At 47.3% G+C, this 27,217-nt stretch overlaps 1 non-coding gene across 1 annotated transcript; it reads right to left on the reverse strand.

The window, feature by feature from the left end:
• Positions 1–23,888: 23,888 nt before the first annotated feature.
• On the reverse strand, positions 23,889–23,962 carry TRNAI-GAU (transfer RNA isoleucine (anticodon GAU)). The gene has a single exon. It is a non-coding gene; the product is annotated as a tRNA-Ile (tRNA).
• Positions 23,963–27,217: the final 3,255 nt, after the last annotated feature.

The raw sequence follows: 27,217 nt of genomic DNA on the forward strand, positions 1-27,217 counted from the left end.
TACCGCAATGCACTGCATACCGGGCATGCATTCAAATCCTCGTACGCATCACGGTAGAGGATGCAGTCATTAGGGCATGCATGTATCTTCTGCACCTCCAATCCTAGAGGGCATACGACATTCTTTGCTGCGTACATACTGTCGGGTAATTCGTTATCCTTTGGAAGCTTCTTCTTCAATATTTTCAGTAGCTTCTCAAATCCATTGTCAGGCACAACATTCTCTGCCATCCACTACAGCAATTCCAGTACTGTACCGAGCTTTGTGTTGCCATCTTCGCAATTGGGGTACAACCCTATTTTGTGATCCTCTAACATGCGATCGAACTTCAGCTTCTCCTTTTCACTTTCGCACTGTCTCCTTGCATCAACAATGACCCGGCGGAGATCATCATTGGGCTCATCGTCTGGTTCCTCTTGATCTTCAGCTTCCCCCGTTGTAGAATCACCGTATTCAGGGGGCACATAGTTGTCATTGTCCTCTTCTTCTTCGTTGTCTTACATCATAACCCTTATTTCTCCGGGCTTGGTCCAAACATTATAGTGTGGCATGAAACCCTTATAAAGCAGGTGTGTGTGAAGGGTTTTAGAGTCAGAGTAAGACCTCGTATTCCCACAGCTAGGGCATGGACATCACATAAAACCATTCTGCTTGTTTGCCTCAGCCACTTCGAGAAAATTATGCACGCCCTTAATGTACTCGGAGGTGTGTCTATCACCATACATCCATTGCCGGTTCATATGCGTGCATTATATATAATTAAGTGTGTCAAAAACCATCACAGAACATCATGAATAGATAAGTGACCAAATTAATAGAAGTTCATCATCACATTAAAACCAAAGTACATACATAGTTCTCATTGAACAACATATAACTCTCCAGAGCATCTAATTAAACCATACATCAAAACTATGTAAAACATTTCAATGCAACAACAAATGTGATCATAATCGCAACCAAGGTAACAATTGATCCAATGGCATAATGATACCAAGCCTCGGTATGAATGGCATATTTTCTAATCTTTCTAATCTTCAAGCACATTGCGTCCATCTTGATCTTGTGATCATCGACGACATCCGCAACATGAAACTCCAATATCATCTTCTCCTCCTCAATTTTATTATTTTTTCCTTCAAGTAATTGTTTTCTTCTTCAACTAAATTTAACCTCTCGACAACAGGGTCGATTGGAATTTCCGGTTCACATACCTCCTAGATAAATAAAATCTATGTCACGTTGGTCGGCATAATTTTCATAAACAATAAATGAACCAAATAGTTATAAAAGATAATATATACCACATCTAAATCATAGACAGGACGAGGGCCGACGTGGGCGGATACCAAAACCATCACACTATGTAATAATAAGCAATAATAAAAGTAAGAAAATTAGACAAGTATCTATCTAATCATACAAGTAAGAATTTTTTTCTTTCAGAAAGAAGATAAGAATAAGAGGCTCACCACGGTGGTGCCGGCGCTGAGATTGGCGCAGGCAATCGACGGCGGTGAAGACGGGGACGAGACTTGACGAACTGCTAAACCTAGACAAATCTCGAGGAAAATGGAGCTTGGAGGTCGAGCTTCGAGAGGAGAAAGCTTAGCTAGTGTGGTACGGGCATTTCATCAAACACCTCATGTGCACAGGAGGTGAGCTAGAGCACCACAAAGCTCTCACCTCGCCGACCAAAAAAATAGAGCAGTGTGGAGTGCTCTGCTCGCGGGCGAGGGGGTATATATAGCCACAACATTGGTCATGGTTCGTGGCTGGAACCGGGACTAAAGGCCCCCATTTGGTCCCAGTTCCAACCACGAACCGGGACCAATGGATGTGGACCAGGAGCGAGGACCATTGGTCCCGGTTCGTGCCAGGAACCGGGACAAATGGGTCCAGACGAATCGGGACGAATGCCCACGAGGCCCTGGCCGGCCCCCTGGCGCATGAATCAGGATGTATACCCCCGATTGGTCCCGGTTCATGACTGAACTGGTATGTATGCCCCCCAAGGATTATTGAATCTCTAGTGGTAATAAGTAGGATTAACAAACTGGAAGTTGTTGTGATAGATTGTCTCCAATATAAACCGTAAGTTATGGATATAGAAACCCTAAAACTTGTAACCGGATTATGCAAATCAGGAAAATCATTGATTTTTCTGAAATTTCACGATGAGATATTCATCTTGGAAGAAGATGAACTATCACACTGACAAGTGGCAAACTTTGTTTCAACTGGCCACTCCGCCCCACGAGACGGGAGCAACATCCGACAATTGTCATATTCGTCTGCAGTTGGAACCAGTGGCCGGAGCTAATAAAACTGTTGGGGAACGTTGCAGAAAATAAAAATTTTCTACAGTTTCACCAAGATCCATCTATGAGTACATCTAGCAACGAGTGATCGGATGCATCTACATACCTTTGTAGATCGCGAGCGGAAGAGTTCAAAGAACGGGGATGAAGGAGTCGTACTCTTCGTGATCCAAATCACCGGAGATCCTAGCGCCGAATGGACGGCACCTCCGCGTTCAACACACGTACGGTCAGCGTGACGTCTCCTCCTTCTTGATCCAGCAAGGGGGAAGGAGAGGTTGATGAAGATCCAGCAGCACGACGGCGTGGTGGTGGATGCTGCAGTCACCGCAGCAGGGCTTCGCCGAGCTTCTGCGAGAGGGAGAGGTGTAGCAGGGGAGAGGAAGGCGACAAGGCTTAAGGGTGCGGTTGCCCCTCCCTCCCCCTTTATATAGGCCCCCTGGGGGCGCGCCGGCCCTTGGAGATTGAATCTCCCAAGGGGGGCGGCGGCCAGGGGGGTGGAGTACCCCCCAAGGCATGTGGGGCGCCCCCCACCCTAGGGTTTCCAACCCTAGGCGCAGGGGGTGGGCCAAGGGGGGCGCACCAGCCCACTATGGGCTGGTTCCCCCTCCCACTTCAGCCCATGGGGCCCTCCGGGATGGGTGGCCCCACCCGGTGGACCCCCGGGACCCATCCGATGGTCCCGGTACAATACTGGTGACCCCCGAATCTTTCCCGATGGCCGAAACTGCACTTCCTATATATAATTCTTCACCTCCGGACCATTCCGGAACTCCTCGTGACGTCTGGGATCTCATCCGGGACTCCAAAAAACTTTCATATTACTGCATACTCATATCTCTACAACCCTAGCGTCACCGAACCTTAAGTGTGTAGACCCTACGGGTTCGGGAGACATGCAGACATGACCGAGACACCTCTCCGGCCAATAACCAACAGCGGGATCTAGATACCCATGTTGGCTCCTACATACTCCTCGATGATCTCATCAGATGAATCACGATGTCGAGGATTCAATCAATCCCTTATACAATTCCCTTTGTCAATCGGTATTTTACTTGCCCGAGATTCGATCGTCGGTATCCCAATACCTCGTTCAATCTCGTTACCGGCAAGTCACTTTACTCGTACCGTAATGCATGATCCCGTGATCAAACACTTTGATCACATTGAGATCATTATGATGATGCATTACCGAGTGGGCCCAGTGGTACCTCTCCGTCATACGGAGTGACAAATCCCAGTCTCGATCCGTGTCAACCGAACAGACACTTTCGGAGATACCCGTAGTATACCTTTATAGTCACCCAGTTACGTTGTGACATTTGGCACACCCAAAGCACTCTTACGGTATCCGGGAGTTACACGATCTCATGGTCTAAGGAAAAGATACTTGACATTGGAAAAGCTCTAGCAAACGAACTATACGATCTTGTGCTATGCTTAGGATTGGGTCTTGTCCATCACATCATTCTCCTAATGATGTGATCCCGTTATCAATAACATCCAATGTCCATAGTCAGGAAACCATGACTATCTGTTGATCAACGAGCTAGTCAACTAGAGGCTTACTCGGGACATGTTGGTGTCTATGTATTCACAGATGTATTACGATTTCCGGATAACACAATTATAGCATGAATAAAAGACAATTATCATGAACAAGGAAATATAATAATAATCCTTTTATTATTGCCTCTAGGGCATATTTCCAACAGTCTCCCACTTGCACTAGAGTCAATAATCTAGTTACATTGTGATGAATCGAACATCCATAGAGTTCTGGTGTTGATCATGTTTTGCTCGCGAAAGAGGTTTAGTCAATGGGTCTGCGACATTCAGATCTGTATGCACTTTGCAAATTTCTATGTCTCCATCTTGAACATTTTCACGAATAGATTTGAAGCGACACTTGATGTTCCTGGTCTTCTTGTGAAACCTGGGCTCCTTGGCAAGTGCAATAGCTCCAGTGTTGTCACAGAAGAGTTTGATCGGCCCCGACGCATTGGGTGTGACTCCTAGGTCGGTGATGAACTCCTTCACCCAAGTTGCTTCATGCGCTGCCTCCGAGGCTGCCATGTACTCCGCCTCGCATGTAGATCCCGCCACGACGCTCTGCTTGCAGCTGCACCAGCTTACTGCTCCACCATTCAACATATACACATATCCGGTTTGTGACTTAGAGTCATCCAGATCTGTGTCAAAGCTAGTGTCGACGTAACCCTTTACGACGAGCTCTTCGTCACCTCCATAAACGAGAAACATGTCCTTAAGGTACACATCAATTACATGTATATCACATATACCTTTAGTGTTGCCGGCCTTCTTGTCCGCTAAGTATTTGGGGCAGTTCCGCTTCCAGTGACCCTTGCCTTTGCAATAAAAGCACTCAGTCTCAGGCTTGGGTCCATTCTTTGACTTCTTCCCGGCAACTTGCTTACTGGGCGCGGCAACATCTTTGCCGTCCTTCTTGAAGTTCTTCTTACCCTTGCCTTTCTTGAACTTGGTGGTTTTATTGACCATCAACACTTGATGTTCCTTTTTGATTTCTACCTCCACTGATTTTAGCATTGAAAATACTTCAGGAATGGTCTTTTCCATCCCCTGCATGTTGTAGTTCATCACAAAGCTCTTGTAGCTAGGTGGGAGCGACTGAAGGATTCTGTCAATAACCGCATCATCCGGGAGATTAACCCCCAGCTGAGTCAGGCGGTTGTGCAAACCAGACATCTTGAGTATGTGTTCACTGACAGAACTATTTTGCTCCATCTTACAACTGTAGAACTTGTCGGAGACTTCATATCTCTCGACCCGGGCATGAGCTTGGAAAACCATTTTCAGCTCTTCGAACATCTCGTATGCTCCGTGTTGCTCAAAACTCTTTTGGAGCCCCGGTTCTAAGCTGTAAAGCATGCCGCACTGAACGAGGGAGTAATCATCAACACGCTGCTGCCAAGCGTTCATAACGTCTTGGTTCTCTGGGATGGGTGCTTCACCTAGCAGTGCATCTAGGACATATTGTTTCCTGGCAGCTATGAGGATGATCCTCAGGTTCCGGACCCAGTCCGTATAGTTGCTGCCATCATCTTTCAGCTTGGTTTTCTCTAGGAACGCGTTGAAGTTGAGGTTGACATTAGTGTGGGCAATTTGATCTACAAGACATATTGCAAAGTTTATTTAGACTAAGTTCATGATAATTAAGTTCATCTAATCAAATTATATAATGAACTCCCACTCAGATTAGACATCCCTCTAGTCATCTAAGTGAAACATGATCCTACTCGACTAGGTCGTGTCCGATCATCATGTGAGACGGACTAGTCATCATCGGTGAACATCTCCATGTTGATCGTATCTTCCATACGACTCATGTTCGACCTTTCGGTCTCTTGTGTTCCGAGGCCATGTCTGTACATGCTAGGCTCGTCATGTTAACCTAAGTGTTTGCATGTGTAAATCTGTCTTACACCCGTTGTATGTGAACGTTGGAATCTATCACACCCGATCATCACGTGGTGCTTCGAAACAACGAACTGTCGCAACGGCGCACAATTAGGGGGAACACTTTCTTGAAATTATTATGAGGGATCATCTTATTTACTACCGTCGTTCTAAGTAAACAAGATGCAAAAGCATGATAAACATCACATGCAATCAAATAATAATAGTGACATGATATGGCCAATATCATATAGCTCCTTTAATCTCCATCTTGGGGCTCCATGATCATCTTGTCACCGGCATGACACCATGATCTCCATCATCATGTCTCCATGAAGTTGCTCGCCAACTATTACTTCTACTACTATGGCTAACACGTTTAGCAATAAAGTAAAGTAATTTACATGGCGTTTCTCAATGACACGCAGGTCATACAAAAAATAAAGACAACTCCTATGGCTCCTGCCGGTTGTCATACTCATCGACATACAAGTCGTGATTCCTATTACAAGAACATGATCTCATACATCACATATATATCATTCATCATTCATCACAACTTTGGCCATATCACATCACAAAGCACTTGCTGCAAAAACAAATTAGACGTCCTCTAATTGTTGTTGCAAGTTTTACGTGGCTGCAATAGGGTTCTAGCAAGAACGTTTTCTTACCTACGTAAAAGCCACAACGTGATTTGTCAACTTCTATTTACCCTTCATAAGGACCCTTTTTGTCGAATCCGCTCCAACTAAAGTGGGAGAGACAGAGACCCGCCAGCCACCTTATGCAACTAGTGCATGTCAGTCGGTGGAACCGGTCTCACGTAAGCGTACGTGTAAGGTTGGTCCCGGCCGCTTCATCCCACAATATCGCTAAAGCAAAATAAGACTAGTAGCGGCAAGAAAGTTGACAACATCTACGCCCACAACAAATTGTGTTCTACTCGTGCCAAGAGAACTACGCATAGACCTAGCTCATGATGCCACTGTTGAGGAACGTTGCAGAAAATAAAATTTTTCTACGGTTTCACCAAGATCCATCTATGAGTATATCTAGCAACAAGTGCTCGGATGCATCTACATACCTTTGTAGATCGCGAGCGGAAGCGTTCAAAGAACGGGGATGAAGGAGTCGTACTCTTCGTGACCCAAATCACCGGAGATCCTAGCGCCGAATGGACGGCACCTGCGCGTTCAACACACGTACGGTCAGCGTGACGTCTCCTCCTTCTTGATCCAGCAAGGGGGAAGGAGAGGTTGATGAAGATCCAGCAGCACGACGGCGTGGTGGTGGATGTAGCAGTCACCGCAGCAGGGCTTCGCCGAGTTTCTGCGAGAGGGAGAGGTGTAGCAGGGGAGAGGGAGGCGCCAAGGCTTAAGGGTGCAGCTGCCCCTCCCTCCCTCCTTTATATAGGCCCCCTGGGGGGGCGCCGGCCCTTGGAGATTGAATCTCCCAAGGGGGGCGGCGGCCAGGGGGGTGGAGTACCCCCCAAGGCAAGTGGGGTGCCCCCCACCCTAGGGTTTCCAACACTAGGCGCAGGGGGTGGGCCAAGGGGCGCGCACCAGCCCACTATGGGCTGGTTCCCCCTCCCACTTCAGCCCATGGGGCCCTCCGGGATGGGTGGCCCCACCCGGTGGACCCCCGGGACCCATCCAGTGGTCCCGGTACAATACCGGTGACCCCCGAATCTTTCCTGATGGCCGAAACTGCACTTCCTATATATAATTCTTCACCTCCGGACCATTCCGGAACTCCTCGTGACGTCCGGGATCTCATCCGGGACTCCGAAGAACTTTTGGATTACTGCATACTCATATCTCTACAACCCTAGCGTCACCGAACCTTAAGTGTGTAGAACCTATGGGTTCGGGAGACATGCAGACATGACCGAGACGCCTCTCCGGCCAATAACCAACAGCGGGATCTGGATACCCATGTTGGCTCCTACATACTCCTCGATGATCTCATCGGATGAACCACGATGTCGAGGATTCAATCAATCCCGTATACAATTCCCTTTGTCAATCGGTATTTTACTTGCCCGAGATTCGATCGTCGGTATCCCAATACCTCGTTCAATCTCGTTACCGGCAAGTCACTTTACTCGTACCGTAATGCATGATCCCGTGATCAAACACTTTGATCACATTGAGCTCATTATGATGATGCATTACCTAGTGGGCCTAGTGATACCTCTCCGTCATACGGAGTGACAAATCCCAGTCTCGATCCGTGTCAACCCAACAGACACTTTTGGAGATACCCGTAGTATACCTTTATAGTCACACAGTTACGTTGTGACGTTTGGCACACCCAAAGCACTCTTACGGTATCCCGGAATTACACGATCTCATGGTCTAAGGAAAAGATACTTGACATTGGAAAAGCTCTAGCAAACGAACTATACGATCTTATGCTATGCTTAGGATTGGGTCTTGTCCATCACATCATTCTCCTAATGATGTGATCCCGTTATCAATGACATCCAATGTCCATAGTCAGGAAACCATGACTATCTGTTGATCAACGAGCTAGTCAACTAGAGGCTTACTAGGGACATGTTGGTGTCTATGTATTCACACATGTATTACGATTTCCGGATAACACAATTATAGCATGAATAAAAGACAATTATCATGAACAAGGAAATATAATAATAATCCTTTTATTATTGCCTCTAGGGCATATTTCCAACAAAAACAACAAAATTGTTTTTCTACAAACTTTTCTCAGAAAGGTATGATAATTTCCGAGATGCACTGTTGGCATAATGGGCGAATTTGCATGTAGCTCAGTCTGTCGCCGCACTCCGCAAAAACCTTGCCTGACTTGTCAACATGCCTGGCTCAATGGAGCGGTGCCAATATTGGTAACATGTGCATAGAGATTAAGAAACTGAAAATGCACTAGCAATTTTGCAAGGAGACACCCAACGTTCTGACCCGTTACATGCAGAGATAAAAATTTCGCATCGCCTGGTCAAGCTTTATCATATGGAGGAGATACTGTAAAGACAGCGTTCACGGGCGGACTGGTTGCGTGAGGGGGACAAAAATACCAATTACTTCGAGAGGCCAGCGAGCATGCGACATAGAAAAAACAAAATAAAACATTTAGAGAGGGAAGACAGCTCGCCAACACAAGACCCACGGAGATGGCATCTATGATGAATTCTTTTTACCAAAACCTTTTCACAGCAGAAGGTCTTCCTGGTGTGCAAGATGTTCTTGATAGCGTTCTCGTCAAGGTTACTCACGAGATGAGTTCTATGTTGACTGCTCCATACACTAATGAGGACATGAAGACAGCTCTTTTTCAGATATTTCCAACAAAGGCGCCCAAAACAGATGGCTTCCCCGCACACTTCATTCCGTGTCATTGGGAGATCTCTGGGGTTGAGGTCACCAACACGTTTCTGATAATTTTGCAAGGTGAAGAGAGCCCAGAGGTAAGAAATGAGACAATCTTTTTTCTTATCCATAAGGTAAAACACCTCACCCAACTCACTCAGTTTCATCCTATTAGCCTTTGCAATGTCCTTTACAAAATTGCCTCAAAAGTGGTCTCTAATCATCTGAAGCAAGTTCTTCCCGATATCATCTCAGAAGAACAATGTATGTCTCATTACTAATAATATTATCACAACATACAAGTGTTTACAATTGATGTAGAGCAATAATGCAAAGAAAAATAGATTTTGTGCGGTTAAATTGGATATGATGAAAGCCTATGATCCGGTCGAGGGAATTTATCTTGAAGATATCATGTCAAAGTTGGGGTTTGCAGTAACTTGGGAATCTCTTGTAATGAAGATTGTTAGTTCAGTGAAATTCTCCGTAATGTTTAATGGAGAAAAAATAGAAGAACTTAAGACAACGATGGGGATCAGACATGGGGACCCAATATCTCCTTACCTATTTTTGTTTGCAGCAGAGGTCCTTTTGTGCCTCTTCCAAAAGAAGAATAAGTCATCCCACCTATGTGGCATTAAAGTGGCATCGCCGGCACCGCCAGTCGACCACTTGCTATTCGCAGATGACAACCTACTATTTGTCAAGTGATGTAGTCAAGGAGCTAATGAGTTGTCCTCTCTTTTGGAGTCCTATTGTAACGCGTCCCATCAAAAGGAATATCTATCAAAGTATTCTATTTTCTTCCCTAAAGTTGTCCTGAAAGTTTAATTAAGGAGGCCTTGCATGTCCCAAATGAGTCTTTGCTTAAGAGATATCTAGGAATGCCGACTGATGTTGGAAATTCTATGAATGGTGCCTTCAAGTTCTTGAAAGATAGAGTGTGGGAAAAAGTGAAGGGATGGATGGAGAAGATCCTGTCAGTTGGTGGTAAGGAAGTTCTTATCAACTCGATTGCTCAGGCAGTACATGTTTACTCTATGTCTTGTTTTAAGCTCCTGCATGACCTTTCCGAGCATATTAATACTCTTATTCGGAAGTTTTGGTGGGGTAGTACAGAAGGTAGGAGAATGCCATACTAGGTATCCTAGAGTGTTATGACAAGGCCAAAATCTTGTCGAGGACTCGGCTTTCGAGATATTGACCTCTTTAAACTTGCCCTGCTAGGCCGTCAGGCTTGGCGCATATTGATGGACCCAGCTTTTCTAAGCGCGAGAACACTAAAGGCTAAATACTTTCCTACTTCAGATTTTCCTGATGCTGAGCTTGGGAGTTCCCCTTCGCAAATCTGGCGATAGATATTGGATGGTAGGGGCACCATGAAACAGGGCCTTACTAGCAGAGTAGAGGACAGGACATCCACGCCGATCTGGCAGCATAACTGGATTCCCCGGGACATTAATATGTGGCCCATTGTAAGTAATGTACGGGACCCGCCCCAAGTGGTGGCCGAACTTATCACAGTGGATGCATCGTGGGACATGGACAAGCTAGCTCAAACTTTCCTGCCTACATATGTACAAGCTATTGCTTATATTCCCCTATGCACATGTCAGGTGGACGGTTTCTGGTCTTGGACCCATGTGAAGAGCGGGTTTTTTTCCAGTTCGCTCGGTCTATAGAATGTTAGTCTCTACGAAGTTACGCCGCGAAGCATGGCTCGAGGGCAGAGCGGAATCTTCAAACTCAGAGAGGGGTCCGAATGACTGGACAAGCATGTGGAAAACAAACGTTCCCTTAAATGTTAAAACTTTCTTATGGAGGTTAGCTCAGCAATCACTACCCACAACTGATCTCTTAAAGAGTAGGAACATGTCGGCAATTCCTTAATGTAGTCTTTGTGGACGGGATGATCCTTGGCAGCACACGCTCCTACATAGTAACATGGCAAGATGCATGTGGGCTTTGCAAGACACAGACCTAGTTGAAGTTGTTGAGAACAATAAGGAACCAGAAGCAAGAATGTGGATATTCACACTAATTGATAGCTTGCAACATGACGATTTTGTTAAAGTGGTGGTTACACTATGGGCTATCTGGTATGCACGTAGAAAAGCTCTCCAAGAGCAACAATTTCAGACCCCCCATGCAAATCATCACTTCATAACAACTACATCCAGGAGCTCGGTGAGTGAACCAGCCAGGACACACCCATTGCTGATAGCGAGGGCACCTCGCCCGCGCAGCGGCAGGTTTTGCTAAGATCAAGGTAGATGCGGCGATGGCGAGGAACTGAAGTACTTGATCTTTTAGTACCATGTGTACAGATGGAGCAGTCAAATATCTGGGTGCTTCAGCGATAAAGTGTGATGGCATAACAGACCCGACTACTTTGTAAATGCTAGCTTGTCGAGAAGCTCTTTCTCTAGCCCAGGATCTCGACTCACACATGTGATAATACCTTTTGATTGCAAAGAGGTTGTTACAAATATCAAAAACAATGCAGGAGGCTTAAATGGGAGCATCGTCAAGGAGATTAAAGCTACCTCGGCACAGTTCACGGCATTTCCTCTCATCTTTGAGGGACGTGAAACTAATATTATGGCTCATAGCCAGGCTAAGGACACATTAGGCCTTTCTTTAGGACGCCATCTGTGGCTTCTCGATCGTTCGGAACTAAATTGTATCCCAATGTATTTGGCTGATGATTAATGAATAAAATGTGTTTAGACTAAAAAAACATACTATTTTTTGAGGAACTAGCAAAGTGGCCCGCTCGATGCGTGGGCTAGAACGTTAGACAGTTGAAAAATGGCACATATTATTCGCATTGCGTAAAGAAAAATTGGTCGCGTCCTTATAGGTTTACATTTTTAATAGTGATTTATAATGCTATAAAATTATTTAGCATTTTTGTATATATGAGTGAACATTGTCGTCAAAGAAATTGCATATATCATGCTTTAGGAAAAGCCTATTACTTACAAAGGTTAGATGATATAACTATTCCTTTTACCAATTTTTTATTTTGCGACGGCATCATCTTTAATTTGCTAAAAATATTATAAATATTTAATTCAATTTTATGTAGACATGTTTTTACTCCTAATTACACTCTTCATTGTATAATACATATTTTAGACATTGTTATTTTCTAAAGGTGAAATTTTAATACCTATTACTATGAATATATGATTATATTGTTGAAGATGACAAAATTTCATTATATTTTATGAAAAGATGTAATTAATATAATTATGTACAATTTTAATTATATTTTAAATTCTTGTTTGCATTTGTTTTTTGTTTAAGATAAAACTCTAGCAATATGTAATGATTTTTATGAGTGGTAGTTATATTTTGAGTGCACATCAAGTTATTTCATGTTTTAGTCTTATGTAGGATATAATTATTTCGCAATCACTAAGAGACATTTTTGTTGAGAATAAATTAACTCATATGTTATCTAAATTAACTTTCTTAAATTTTTTTCATGATTTATTTTTGTTAGAGTAATGGGAAACTGATTTAGAGTGAATGGATTAAATACACTGAAAATTCTTTTAGAGAAATTTGTTATTTTTTTGTAGATTAAACTAAAAGGGAAATTTCAACACAAATATAGCTGTACTAACTTATGAAAGAATAAATAGTAACCGCAGGGATAAACTGATTTAGTAGTATTAGATGATAGCAACACAAATATATATATATATAGACACACACACACAAACACAGACAAATATATATATATATATATATATATATATATATATATATATATATATATATATATATATATATATATATAGTGTTACTATTCATCACCCAGGGTGCAGAATAAGTTATTCTTCACCCGAGGTAATATTACGACCATTTCATAATTAAATTACGTTTGGAATTCAAATAGTTACATTCCTATCGATTCACGACGTAAAATTTGACATAAAAAATAAAATTATAGGTCATAAGACAAGAAAAATTACAGTTTATGTGTATTTTACACTATGTTTTTACATTTGTAATTTTACATAACATAAAATATTTTTTTCGACGATTATATATTTTCTTACGGTCTCTTTTTACTTCGGAAATAAAGCAAAATTTACAGAACGTAAAATTACGGTCCATTGATCGTAAAATAGAGGGGGTGAAGAATAACTATTCCTCACCCAGGGTGACGAATAGTCAATCCCTATATATATATATATATATATATATATATATATATATATATATATATATATATATATATATATATATATATATATTGACACTACACCGTGTTCAGAATCTATAGTCTGCTCGGCTCTATTCATATAGAATAGAAAGCTTTCAAACCCTATATCAAATCTGACTTGAAAAAGTTCTTAAAATTGCCGATTTTCCAAATACAAAACTGAATCTAAATTTGTTGTCTGTATCGAAAATAGAATATTTGCAAGATTGTCACTACATGGAAGCAATGAAGCTATGGCACAACAATCAGATTGCAGATAAGTTCTCTTAGTATCGTAAATGTGGAATCATGCCATTAGTGCCTGGTCAAAGCTATAGTTAACTAGCTCGGCCAAGCTTAGTCGATGCATTCTAGATTAGTTCTTCCATCGTATGATGAAGTCATGAAGATGCTTGTTTGTGTGCCAAGAACTATTACCTCAGTTGCTGACCACGACAACCTAATGGTTAGATGATTATGTGAGCACACACATTCGTATTGTGCTCACCTCCACATAAAAAAGTACTAAGCCATAGGATATAGTAATTTCTACATCTGAACGTACATAATTTCAGAGATTTCGGGTCAGATATATAGAATTTAATCTAGGTGGCATAGAAGTGATTAGGAGTAATGTGTAAAAAAAATCAGATTACGAGCATTTCTAGCATGCATGCACAAATTGCTTCCCTTCAAATAAGTACATTATATCTCATACAAGAGATAATAGTTGCTGGAGTCATGTACGAATATCTCGAACAACTTATATATGCTTTCCACTATGATAATCAAATATGAATTTGACGCTGACAATCAGCAACGACAACAACGCCCAAAGAGTGACGTGATCGTGCGGTTTGGTGGGGAAAATATAACACTAAATGTTCAAGTGATATATTCTGTTATCCTCACTATATATGAGTGTGTCTCATGCCCATGCTAATAACTGAATCAGACAAACGAATTCTTTAAACTGAGTACCGTAGAAAACATGCAGTTAACTAAATATGTACCTTATATCCTAGCATGGGGATGCAATGCATATCCTTTAGCCGCGTAAATAGCTGTACAATCCATAGCATCTATCATGTCAGATAAATGCGCTATATATCTAAGAAAGCGAACCAAAGGATGAAAATTGTGTAGCCTTGTGAAAACATTCGACGTACAATAAACAACTAATACATAATGGAAAGATAACTACTGCAGCCACATCCGGAGCTTTACGTATATCTGCACTTGTGTGAAATACTACAACCTAATCTGATAAAGCACCCTTGCCTAGCCCTCTCCCACCTCTAGCCAGCTGCCGTCGAATCCCCGCCAGCGGCCCTCCTCCCAACCGCGAGCCTCTCCCAGCCCCTCCCCTCATGGCCCCCGCCATGGATTCCTCCGGTGCTGACCCTGCTGGGCGCCGAGCGACCCTCTCCGACGGCGACCGCGTGTCCTTTGGTGGCAGCGTGTTCGACTCGGAGAGCGAGTCCTCGCTGCGTTCCTACAGCGACGTCGCCCGGACCCCGCTAGCGCCTCCGGCCCCGGCACCCCCCCGACAGCCCGCCGCAGCACGCCTCGGCCCCCGCTCTGAGGTGCACCGCGTCTCCGGCGGAGTTCAAGTCGATGCGGTCGGCTTCCAGCAGCTGCGGCGCAGGCACCGCGGCAACCGCCCGCGCTCCCCGGCCGGGCCGAGCCCCCCACAGCTGCGCCGTCGCAGCTCATCGCCGGAGGAGGTCGCGGGGCTCTGCTTCCACTGCCTCGACCATCGCCATCGGGTCCGTGACTGCAGCAACGACATACGCTGCTGCCGATGCCTCGAGTCCGGCCACGACTCGCGCTCCTACGACAACAGGCGTCGCGACGCCGCCGGACGAGCCCGCACCTCCGCCCCCTCTACCATGGATGCGGCCACGCGCCATGGCACCCCCCCGCCGCGCCGAGCCGCGCCTCCGCCGCCACCCCTGCCGCAGACGGCCGCCCTGGTCGTGGCGCCTTCCCCCCGCACGCCGGAGCCCGAGCCCGTGCGGGTCATCATGGCCCACTCCGTCAAGATGGAGGAGGCGGAGGACGTCCTCAGCCGCGCCTTGGTCGCCTCCATCACCGGCAACCAAGCACGTGTGTCCGGCGCTGAGGTCTCCGCTGTGCTCATCGACACGTTCGAGCTGGCCGACGGCGACTTCACTGCGCATGAGCACCACCCCGAGGACTTCTTGATCCTCTTTGGCTCACACACCACCAAGCGTCGTCTCGATGGAGAGCACTTCATCAACTCGCCGCGGTTCTCGCTCTCCCTCAGGCCATGGAGCAAACTAGCACACGCTGGTTCCGGCGAGTTCGAGTACTGCGTCGAACTAGAGCTCCGCGGCGTTCCGGCACAGGCTTGGCACCTGTCCACTCCAGAGCACGTCCTGGGAACGAGCTGCTGGATCGAGCGCCTTCACCCCAGGACACGCTCCAGGGCCAACCTTGCGACGTTCAAGTTGGCCGCGCGCACTCACCACCCCGACAACATCCGCCGCGCCGCTGTTCTGGAGATCGTCGAGCAGACCCCTGCACGCCTGAGTTCCGACAAGCCCACCATCAGGATCCTCACTTACCCCATTGCCATTGCTGTGGCCTGCGTCGAGCCAGCTAGCGCTCCAGTTCTCCGTGGCCAGCATGGCACGGGACAGGGTGGGGATGATGCGCACGACAGCGCCCACGACAACCGTAACCGCGCACCAGGCCAAGGAAGAGCGCGCCGCCGGGGCTGCAAGCGCCGGCGTACGGATGCCGCGCCGCCCGGCCGCGCTGATGGCATGGCCATGGACGACGCGCTGTGGCGAGCACAAAACCGGCCCAGACGCGCGGACGGACTCGCCATGTCGCATGCTTGGCCTGCTCCCGCCGGCGAGGGCGCGCCGCCGTCCGTATTGGGCCGGGATCTTTGCATGCCATCGTGGCCTGGTCAGCAGGGGACCCACCCCCTCATCGACGCGCCAGAAAAGGAAGAGGCAGAGGATCACAAAGGGGCACTTTGCAGGCGGGCCCTGTGGATAAGATTGTCGGGGACGCAGTTGTCCCCTCGACCACGACGTCCGCGCCAGTTGGTGGTGACACTTTGGCTGCTGCGGCCCCGATGGTGGGCGTGGTGGCGGGCCAGGCCCCAGATGGCGAACTCTCGTTGGCCGTGAACTCACTGGAACCAGCGCGGGACTCGAACCCGGCTGGCAACGGCGCGCCCGAGGACGATCACGTGGGGGCCATGTCCGGCTCGCCCGATCCCATGCGTTGTCGGGATCTGGACGCCGCCTGCGCGGTTTCTGATACGCCGCCAGCGCCCGTGGGCCATTCCGCGGCTCGGTCGGGGCAAAGAAACAACCACTCCACGCCAGCGACTGGGGAGATGGGCCCTGGTGACGGCGACTACCTGCCCACCGGACCCCATGTGGAGGCCAGCGCGCTGTCCCCGACAGACTCGCAACCACCCAATCCCGCGCCCCCGATGGACGAGTCATGACTGGACAGGCCCCAGGCCCAGCCCACCATGTAGGAGGATGTCGTGGGCCCCGTCGCCCCTATGCCTACGGGGGCCCAGCATGGCTCCCCACGTCCGACACCGGGGAGGTTCGCGTCGCTGCCAATCACGCTGCGCCGATCTCGCGCACGCCCCTACACGCCAAAGACTTGGACTCTGGGCGAGTTTCTCGCAGCAGCAACGAAGCACATTGCCGCGGCCTTGCCAACCCCAGGGAAGAAACCGCGCCGCCCGCTGAACTTCACGCCCAGACGTGGCCGATCGGCCACCATTGCCGTCTCGTCTGCTGCGCCACCCACCGCCGAGCTCCGCGCGCAAGTTCAGATCCTCCGCACGCTCAGGATAGTCGGGACCAACCAGAGGATCACCGCGGCCGAGATGAAGGCGTACGATGACATGTTTGTGGTACCGATCCCGCTCTCGGTACTCATGGCCATCGCTGCCCTAGTAGACCAAGAGCTACCCGCGGACTTCTCTACCGCGGCTGCTGCGACGGCCACCTCTCGGTTGGTCGGCTCACCATAGGGATACCGCGATGTCCGCCACGTCGATCATGTGCACCCATGGATCACGACATCAAGATAGCTATATGGAATGTGCGCGGCCTCAACGCGCGTGCCTGATGCTTTGCCGTTAGATCGTTGCTCAACACCACCGGAGCCTCCATTGTATGCTTACAAGAAACTAAAACGGCCTTGATGTGCTCGTCCGTTGTCCCCGATGCCCTCGGTTCGGAGTTTGACGACTACACATACCTTCCGGCGAACGGCACAAGGGGAGGCATCTTGCTCGCGTGGAAGAGCAGGGTCGTGTCGATCACTAACCCCTGTTCACCACAAACGCCGTCACCGCAAGAGTGGCCACGGCCAGTGGCACGCCTTGGTGGATGTCCGTCATTTACGGCCCCCAGGAGGACACGGAAAAGATCCCTTTCTGCAGGAGATTCGCGATATACGTGCGGACTGCCCCGGGCCTTGGTTGCTTTGCGGTGACTTCAACTTGATCCTTCGTGATGAAGACAAGAATAACGGCAACCTGAATCGTCGCATGATGGGAAGATTCCGCCGCCTCGTCAATGATCTTGCGCTCAAGGAGGTATACCTCAATGGGAGAAGATTCACGTGGTCCAACGAGCAAACCCCGCCCACCCTGGTGCACCTAGACCGCGTGTTTTGCACCGTGGACTGGGAGGACGCGCATGGTGACTGCCACTTGAGATGCCTCGCCTCTGTCGTGTCCGACCATTGCCCGCTCCTCCTTGACTGCGCACCCACGCACGTCGTGCATCGGAGGTTCCACTTTGAGGATTTCTGGCTGCGGCTTGACGGATTCCACGACACGGTTGCCGCGGCCTAGGGATCGGTGCACGACCCGGACCATTTCCGGCGCCTCATGCTACGCCTTAAGACCACGGCCCGCGCACTGACGAGTTGGAGCGCCAGGTCCAAGGGTTGCATTCGTGACAAGATGGCCATCTCTCGCGAGCTCATATCGCGTTTTGACAAAGCCCAGGAAGACCGCGCGCTCTTTTCTCCCGGAAGATTGGCTGCGAAAACAGCTCAAGATCTCATACTTGGGGCTGGCTTCTCTCGAGCGCACAATCGTGAGGCAACGAGCACAGATCACCACGCTCAAGGACGGCGATGCTAACACAGCCTTCTTCCACCGGCAATGTTCATTCCGCCGACAGAAGAATCACATATTCCACCTTGTGACCGATGGACAAGTGATCACTGATCAGGAGGGAATGGCCCAAGCGGCCTTCACATACTTTGACGAGCTTCTTGGCTCCTCCGCCGCCCGCAACCACACTCTGGATCTATCGCAGATCATCGAGCCCCATGACCTGACTGACCTCGAGGCACCATTCAGCCTAGAGGAGATTTGGGACGCCGTCAAGCGCCTCCCGGCTCGCAAAGCGCCGGGGCCGGATGGATTCACCGCGAAATTTTTGCGGGCCTGCTAGAGCATCATCAAGCAAGACTTCTTCGACGTCTTCCAGCAGCTCTTTGAGCTGCGCGGTCGCGGATTCAGCAAGCTCAACCAGACCCTCTTGACATTACTCCCAAAGCGAGCAGACGCGTGCCAACTCCGCGACTACCGACCAATCTGCCTCATCCACCTTGTGGCGAAGATCTTCGCGAAGGTGCTATCGCTCTTCCTAGCGCCCAGACTGGGAGACATGGTTAGCCGCCACCAGAACACTTTCATTCCGGGACGGAGCTTGCATGACAACTTTGTCCTCGTCAAGCAATCGATGAAGCTGCTGCACCAACTTGGGGTCCCGAGAGTGATGCTCAAGCTAGACCTAACGCGCGCCTTCGACTCCCTGTCATGGCCCTTCCTTTTCGAGGCTCTTGGCCAATACGGATTCGGACCTTGCTTCAGGGAGTGGCTCGCGATCTTGCTATCATCCTCGAGCACTCGGATCATGATCAACGGTGAACCGGGACCACCAGTTTGGCATCGCCGCGGGCCGCGCCAGGGAGACCCTGTATCTCCGCAGCTCTTCGTGCTCGCCGTGGACATCCTTGGGCGCCTAATCAGCCGTGCCCACGACGCCGGCATATTGCAACGGCTGCACCCCCGACGAGACAGTCCGGCCATATCCCTGTATGCCGATGACGTGACGCTATTCTGCCACGCCACGCATGGCGACGTGGAGGCCGTACGCGCGATCCTGGCTATATTCAGTGAAGCTAGCGGCCTCTGAGTGAACTACGCCAAAAGCTCCGCCACTACCCTCAATGGCGACCCCGAGGCGGATGCAACAATTGACCAGGTGGGATGCACGAAGGCAGAGCTGCCCATTACTTATCTCGGCATCCCTCTCACGCTACGCCGCCCCTCGGCTGCCCAACTACAACCCCTCGTCGACTCGATGGCTGCTCGGCTCCCCACATGGAAAGCAGGGCTCATGAACAAAACCGGGCGGCTGGCTTTGGTCAAATCGGTGCTCGCCGCGATTCCGATACATCAACTGCTCGCGTTCGCGCCGCCCAAGAAGACCTTGAGACAGCTCGAAAAGATCCAGCGCGGCTTCTTGTGGGCCGGGAGCGCCGTTGCTAATGGCGGACACTGCCATGTCAACTGGCGACGTGTGTGCCGCCCGCTCGAGTACGGCGGACTTGGGGTCCAGGATCTGGAGCGTGCTGGCCTCGCGCTGCGCCTGCGCTGGATGTGGCTCTCCCACACGGACGACGATCGCGCATGGCGAGGCCTCGACCTCCAGTTTTCCCGCGAGGAGCGCGCGTTGTTCTTCGCATCGACGACCATAGAGCTTGGTGATGGACAGACAACACTGTTTTGGGATGACCGATGGCTCAATGGTCAGTCCGTGCGTGAACTCGCACGGGCACTCTACCAATGCATCCCCAAACGGCGACGCAAGTCGAGAACGGTGGCCGCAGGCCTTGCGGGCAACGCTTGGGCTCGTGACATTCAAGGAGTGATCGGGATTCATGAGATTGGCCAATATCTCAGACTTTGGCATGCCGTGCAGCACATCAGCCTACCAAACCGGCCTGACCGGATGCTTTGGAGATGGACGGCTAGTGGCACCTATACGGCACGGTCATGCTACGCTGCAACCTTCCACGGATCTATGAAATGCCCCTCCTGGAAGCTTACATGGAAGAGCTGGGCACCGCGACGCGTCCATTTCTTTCACTGGTTGGCTAGCCAGGACCGGTGTTGGACGGCGGATAGACTCGCCCGTCGCGGCCTACAGCACCATCCACGATGCCGCCTCTATGATCAGGCCCCAGAGTCGATGTGGCACCTGCTCCTAGAATGCCCGTTTACGCGGCAGGTTTGGTACGACGTGCTGGCTTGGGCGAGGATACCTTCTCAACCGCCAAGCAATGAACCCAGCCTCATGGACTGGTGGCAACGAACGAAAGGGCATACCCCACAGGCGCTACGGAAAGGCCTGCAATCCTTCACCATGCTCGTTCCTTGGATGATCTGGAAACAGCGGAACGAGTGCGTCTTCGAGAATGCACGCACCTCGGTTACCGCACTCGTAGATAGGATTAAGGCCAAACCCAAATGTTGGGCACGAGCTGGCGCTTTGGGTCTCAGGGTAGTCCTCCCCACTAACTGGGATGTCCACTGATAGGGTGCTAATCCATGTAACCACCACCTCCTAGGAGGATTGTACTTTCTCATCTCTTCAATGAAATGAAACGCAAAGAGTCCTTTGCGTTTTCTCGAAAAAAAGAAAACCAAATCATACATATAAGAGAGTCTAGCATAACATCATTTACATGATAAGTTATATATCACTTCAGTTTTCTACCCTTTGGAATACTATTTGATAAATATGGCATATGAATAACCTTATATTTGCAGCTTCTAGAATTTCTCGCCGAAACAATGGATGGTTCTGCGAAGAAGTTTCAACAACAATCAAATATGTTTTTGCCACAGTAAAGTACACAAACCTGCAAATTGATTCTTTGAGATCGTGTACTGCCGATAACTCCAGGGAATGAACAGAAGAGATAGTGAATTGCGCATATTAGAAAGTAGAGATCATATGATCATTCTTCCTACCTGCAAGTCATTTCTCTTATTGGAAGAACACCCAGCGCGCACTAAACCACCATTTTGATCACGACAATGTATTACTATTTGGTGAATCTATTTTTTTAGGTCAAAAGAGAGCTTTAACAGAACTTAATTTACGAAACAAATATATAGCTTTGCTGAATTAGGAAACAATTACAACCATTTGTCACAACACTTTCTATAGGCTCCTGTCCATGCAAAATCCGGACATATCACCAGAACCTCTATCTCTAATTAATGTAGTTTGCTAATTCGTGAACCACTGAATTCTGCTCTGTGTCTCTGTCTCACGCATATTTTCTTTTATCCACCAAGGGGATTACCGTTCCTACAACTTTGATATCTTTGTAGATGGACTTGTGTCTTGACAGGTTCCTATCCGTGCTTTGAATAGCTGACACCCCACTACACAAAAGGTTGATTGAAGAACAAAAGTATGGTGTGGCCAGGTCACTACTAATCTAAGGCCATCTTGGCATGCCATGGCTTCTAGTTCCTGCGCACCGTTGCATGACTGTAACACCTTGCGTGCAGCAAGCAGAACATTTTGAACATTATCTTCGAAAATAATTCCCACACTCGCAGTTCCTGTCTTCCTGATGAAAGAGACACTCACAATGAATTTAAACCCTGCCCATCTCCAGCAACGTGCAGCCATTTTAGGATCGATGGTCTGTACTTTGGTCAATTATTCTTCTCCGCTCCATCACTAAACATTCATCTTTTCCTGCCTTTACTTCATTGATGTCATGTGTCTCCATATGCAGGGAGCCCATATAATTCTTCAGGAAGAACACAAACTGATGAGTGATGACAGAGAAGGCGAGGCTGGACACTCACAATGAATTTAAACCGTGCCCATCTCCAGCAGCGTGCAACCATTGTAGGATGGATGGTCTGTACTTTGGTCAGATACACGCATCTTATTCCTCTCCGCTCCATCACTGAACATTCATCGTTTCATGCCTTTACTTCATTGATGTCATGCGTCTCCATATATGCAGGGAGTCCATATAATTCTTCATGAAGAACATAGACTGATTAGTGATGATAGAGAAGGCGAGGCTGGGGACGTACAAGATGGCTTATGATGTGATCTCGAAGACTATAACTCTGTGGACTGAAGGTGTGGTCTTGAACTTTGGATCAATCTGAACAACAACGACAACTCTGCGAGGAAGAGCAAACGCATCAATGGACTGCGCGATGGCGAGGATAAGGTGTGTGCAAGAGGGACAAAGCTGAATCAACATTACAAAACTCTGCATCAGCAGATTAGTCACTAAGTTCATAGTTGTGATCCATATGAAATTTATAGCAAGATGCTTTCAGAACACATCAAAGCGATATGAGTAGTACATATAGAATGAAATCTGAAGCTGAACTATAAGATTTATTTATTATGCATCAACACATTGGCCATGAAATTAGTAGTTCATAGAAAAAAGAAAGAAACAAATACCCTGATGTCAATACCGAATCTTCCCGGACACGATGATCGCGTTACCGGCCCATGCATGTTGTGCATTGTCCAACCCTTGAATCCTTGATGTGTTGAAATCCATGTATATCGATTAACACATGAGTAATATGGCTAGGGAGTCGTGCTGGGCGAGGGCGAGTATCCCAGATCTGGTGGAGCTTGGGGAGGAAGATTGGGAACACTAATGGCGGCGAGTGCAGGGGGGAGATGCGATTGGATTGATAGGTCAGGAGGCGGCTGCGCGTACAGGTGAGTTTAGGTTTCCTTTTACACGGAAGATGAGCTGAGTTTTTTTTGCTTTGACGTAAGGTGAGTTGAGGGTTAGTCTAGATTTTTTTTTCACAAACAGGATTAGTATGGACTACTTGGCATTGGTGGGTAATTTTTATCAAGTTTTATGTCCAAAGGGTATTGGGAAGATCAAAGGGCTGTAATTTTATGACGTGTTAAATTAACGATTGGATGTTTCTAATTTTTGTGAGATTTTCTAGCTTATTTCCTTTTTTCTGGTTAGCTAATAGATAGATACTAAAAAAACAGATTTTTTGAGACAATTCGCAAAGCTTTATTACGTCGTCACCAGTTGAACCGGGACGAAAGAGAGGTTTCCGGGGTGACCTAACCACACACGGCGGCTGACCCCAAGCTTCAAAGCATGCTTTGCTAAATTGTAAGCCTCCACATTGGAGCTCCTAAACTCATGAACGAAATTACAAAAAATAAAACTGCTAGCGTAGGCTAATGATTTCATGCACAATTGCGCTGTATTCCGCTCGATTCTTCTCCTTTATGCTATCTATCACCTCCTTGCAATCGGAGGCAACATGGATTGACGGTGTCGCTTGAAGAAACGTACTAACCGATCGTGGCTACGCGGTGGTGCTCCTTCATGGATCGTTTGCTGGGCTATCCGTTTTGGGCCGTACGGGCGTAATATATAGTATATAATACAAGAAAGGAAAGCATAATCGCAATTAAGAAAAAGAATTAGTCCCAACGGGGCTTGAACCCGTGACTTCTGGTACATCGGATCAGCGCTCTAACCAGCTGAGCTACAGGACTTAATTGCTTTGTAGATAGTCCTTTTTCATTAAAATAATAGACAGCTTTTTTGATACTTCAATAATTGAGAATACCGAAGAACGGCGAAATCAAGATGCGTGAGAGTTAGGCTCCATTTATCTTAATATCCACTCTCACGGCCATCAGTTTATCGAGAAACACGAACCTAGGCAAGCTTCGAGCTCTCACAACTATTAGAGACATCCGGCCGTCCATCTCGATTTCTTGATGCACTTTCGGCCGTTGGATCGCGCGCTTGGAAGGCCTAGGCCGTCGGACCGAACATGAGCACTATTGCAATGAATAGTTTCACTCCCGGTGTGCCACCGCGTGCAATTACAGTGCACCGCCAAAGGAATTTTTGTCATTTCATGCATAGGCGTATAAAAGGGCAACAACTTTCCTTGTGAAGACCTAAGACGCCTCCTCCAGCACTAGTGTGGCCCTCTCTCCATCCCGCCTCGCCCCTCTGTCTCTTTATCCCTCCAATCACAGGAGCAGCCCACGCCTCCCTGCCCCGCCGCCGTCATCTCCTTCGCCCAGTCGGCCTCGCCGCACCGCGCGAGGTGGAATGCGACCCATTCCCCCGACGCCCCCTCGGCCCAGGCTAACCATAGCGCTACGGCCGCCATGCCGTCGCCGTCTGCTCGGCAGGAGGAAGAGCGAGGCCGCAAACGGATCTGGAGATTGAATCGGGCTCCAATGGCTTCTGCGCGGCGTGATGCCTGTTAAGGTGATTTTGTTGCATATCCGTTCTTCCACTGTCCTAGGTTCTCCATGCTTCGATTGATTTTTATTTTGCCTTTATTTTTTTACGCAGGGTGGTTGCTATCTCGCGGATCTCTACTCGTTCTCCCGGCAATGATAAGCAGGTTATCTCTTTCAGACTTATCCCTTGTACGTGCGGTGCAGCAGCTAGACCTGCACATGGTCACGGCTTGCACGTTCGGCCTGTCCTGATCATCTTGCACGGGTAGTCAAGCCAAATAACCGTCAATTTAGCTAGCTAGTAACCCCATGCACGCATGGGATTTCTATCATAGCATGTACGTGACCTATGTCCATGCATAGCTCTTTGCACGTCTACGTACATCCACTTGCTCGTTAAGTGAGGCTCATTAAATAATGCTCCACCCATCTTGATGACCCTCTGATCAGGCCCGTCGATGAGGGGGAGCGAGATGAGCGATCGCACAGGGCCCCCAAAATCATGGGGCCCCCATCGAGAGAAAATCCTTAGATGCCGCTGAAAAATCGCTAAAAAGACCAGGAATCCAACCGTTGTACGTGTACGTGAGCTGTTTACTGGGCTGCGATATGATAGAAGGTGGGAGGCCCAAAATAATACTTTTTTTGAACACATGCCCAAAATAATACTAGCACAGAAGTTTGGAGGCCCAATGGCACGATCGGAACAGGCAATGAACTGGCGTCTGGATCTCGCGACCGGCGATCGGCGAGGCCCTAGTAGTCGTGCCGGCGCCGGCAGTTGCCTCCGATCCGATCCCACTGTTGATCGTCTTCCTGCCGGCTGCCGTGAAGATGCAACAATCACAGACCGCGGCTCTGTCAGTTCGTTGCTTCAATCAGGATTGAGGAACACATCTATACCAGACTACGAACTGGTTTTTATCTCCAAGAGCAAGGTTCTTTTTTAAATTTATTTTCTTTGTATTTGAATGATCTAATCATCTTGCGGTTGTTACTATTTGAAACTAATTAGATTCTGTTTGATCAAATGATCGATGATCACTAATAATTTCTTAGGTTTTGTTTACTAGCTAGACAGGCGCTCCTTTTTGGTAGAACATGAGGTTTGTTTATTGCTTTGCTATCGTTTACCTTTTTAGCATTAGTATTAATATTTGATATATGCCTAAATAAGGTACAAATAAAACAGACATGCAAATATATAATAAAATGGGAGTATGCTTTACGCATATTGATTTTTCTCTTATGTGAACTATTCAAAATTTTCGGCCACATTTTGGTTTTCGCCCGGGGGCCCAAATTCCTGGAGACGGCCCTGCCTCTGATAAAAAATCCACGTATTGTCCAATGTTATGTATACATGCTTGTACGTATATATTGGTGCCATATTTTTATATATGATAAGTACAAAATTACGACAAAGTCTCATTGAACATTACTCAATTATCTTGATTGAGAAATCAAACAAAAGAATACATAGTGATGTATAAGGTTCGATGAAAAACCGAGGGAGCGGTGGATAGTTATGCTTCATTAAAGATTAGGAAAATATTATTTACTTAGCATAAAATCTGAAGTATTTGAATAGTTCACAGGAATTTAAAAATATATTATTTGAAGAGTTCAAATATTTTTTTAGTGAAGATAAGGATCATTATGACAAAAGATAAAGTGATTCTTCAGTATTGAAGAAAATTATGTGAGTCATAAGTTTAGGAAAACACTCGAATAATTGTGGAATTATTTTATTACCAATATGCTTTTATAAAATTCGGGGTATAATTGAAACAATAAGATATACACTAAACAGAGCATCGCATATTAGCCTTGCTAATAGAAACCATATAACTTATGGAGTTTATAAACCAGATAAATGTTGAATTGTAGGATATCTCAGAAACATGACTTGAATTCCTTCCATCGAAATGTTCAAAAGGCAAAGTGTTTGTCACGGATGAATATTTTTTCAAGAAAGTGTTTTCTTGTCAAAGAAACGAGCGGGAGGATACTAGAACTTGGAAAGGATTATTGAATCTCTTGTGGTAATAAGTAGGATTAACAAACCGGAAGTTGTTCTGTTAGATTGTCTCCAAAATAAACTGTAAGTTATGGATATAGAAACCCTAAAACTTGTAACAGGATTATGCAAATCAGGAAAATCGTTGAATTTTCTGAAATTTCACGATGAGATATTCATCTTAGAAGAAGATGAACTATCACACTGACAAGTGGAAAGCTTTGTTTCAACAGGCCACTCCGCCCCACGAGACGGGAGCAACATCTGGCCATTCTCATATTCGTCTGCAGTTGGAACCAGTGGCCGGAGCAAATAAAACAAAAAAATTGTTTATCTACAAACTTTTCTCATAAAGGTATGATAATTTCCCAGATGCACTGTTGGCATAATGGGCGAATTTGCATGTAGCTCAGTCTGTCGCCGCACTCCGCAAAAACCTTGCCCGACTTGTCAACATGCCCGGCTCAATGGAGCGGTGCCAATATTGGTAACATGTGCACAGAGATTAAGAAACTAAAAAATGCACT

Source organism: Triticum aestivum, chromosome 6A, assembly GCF_018294505.1.
Source record: "Triticum aestivum cultivar Chinese Spring chromosome 6A, IWGSC CS RefSeq v2.1, whole genome shotgun sequence".
NCBI lineage: Eukaryota > Viridiplantae > Streptophyta > Magnoliopsida > Poales > Poaceae > Triticum > Triticum aestivum.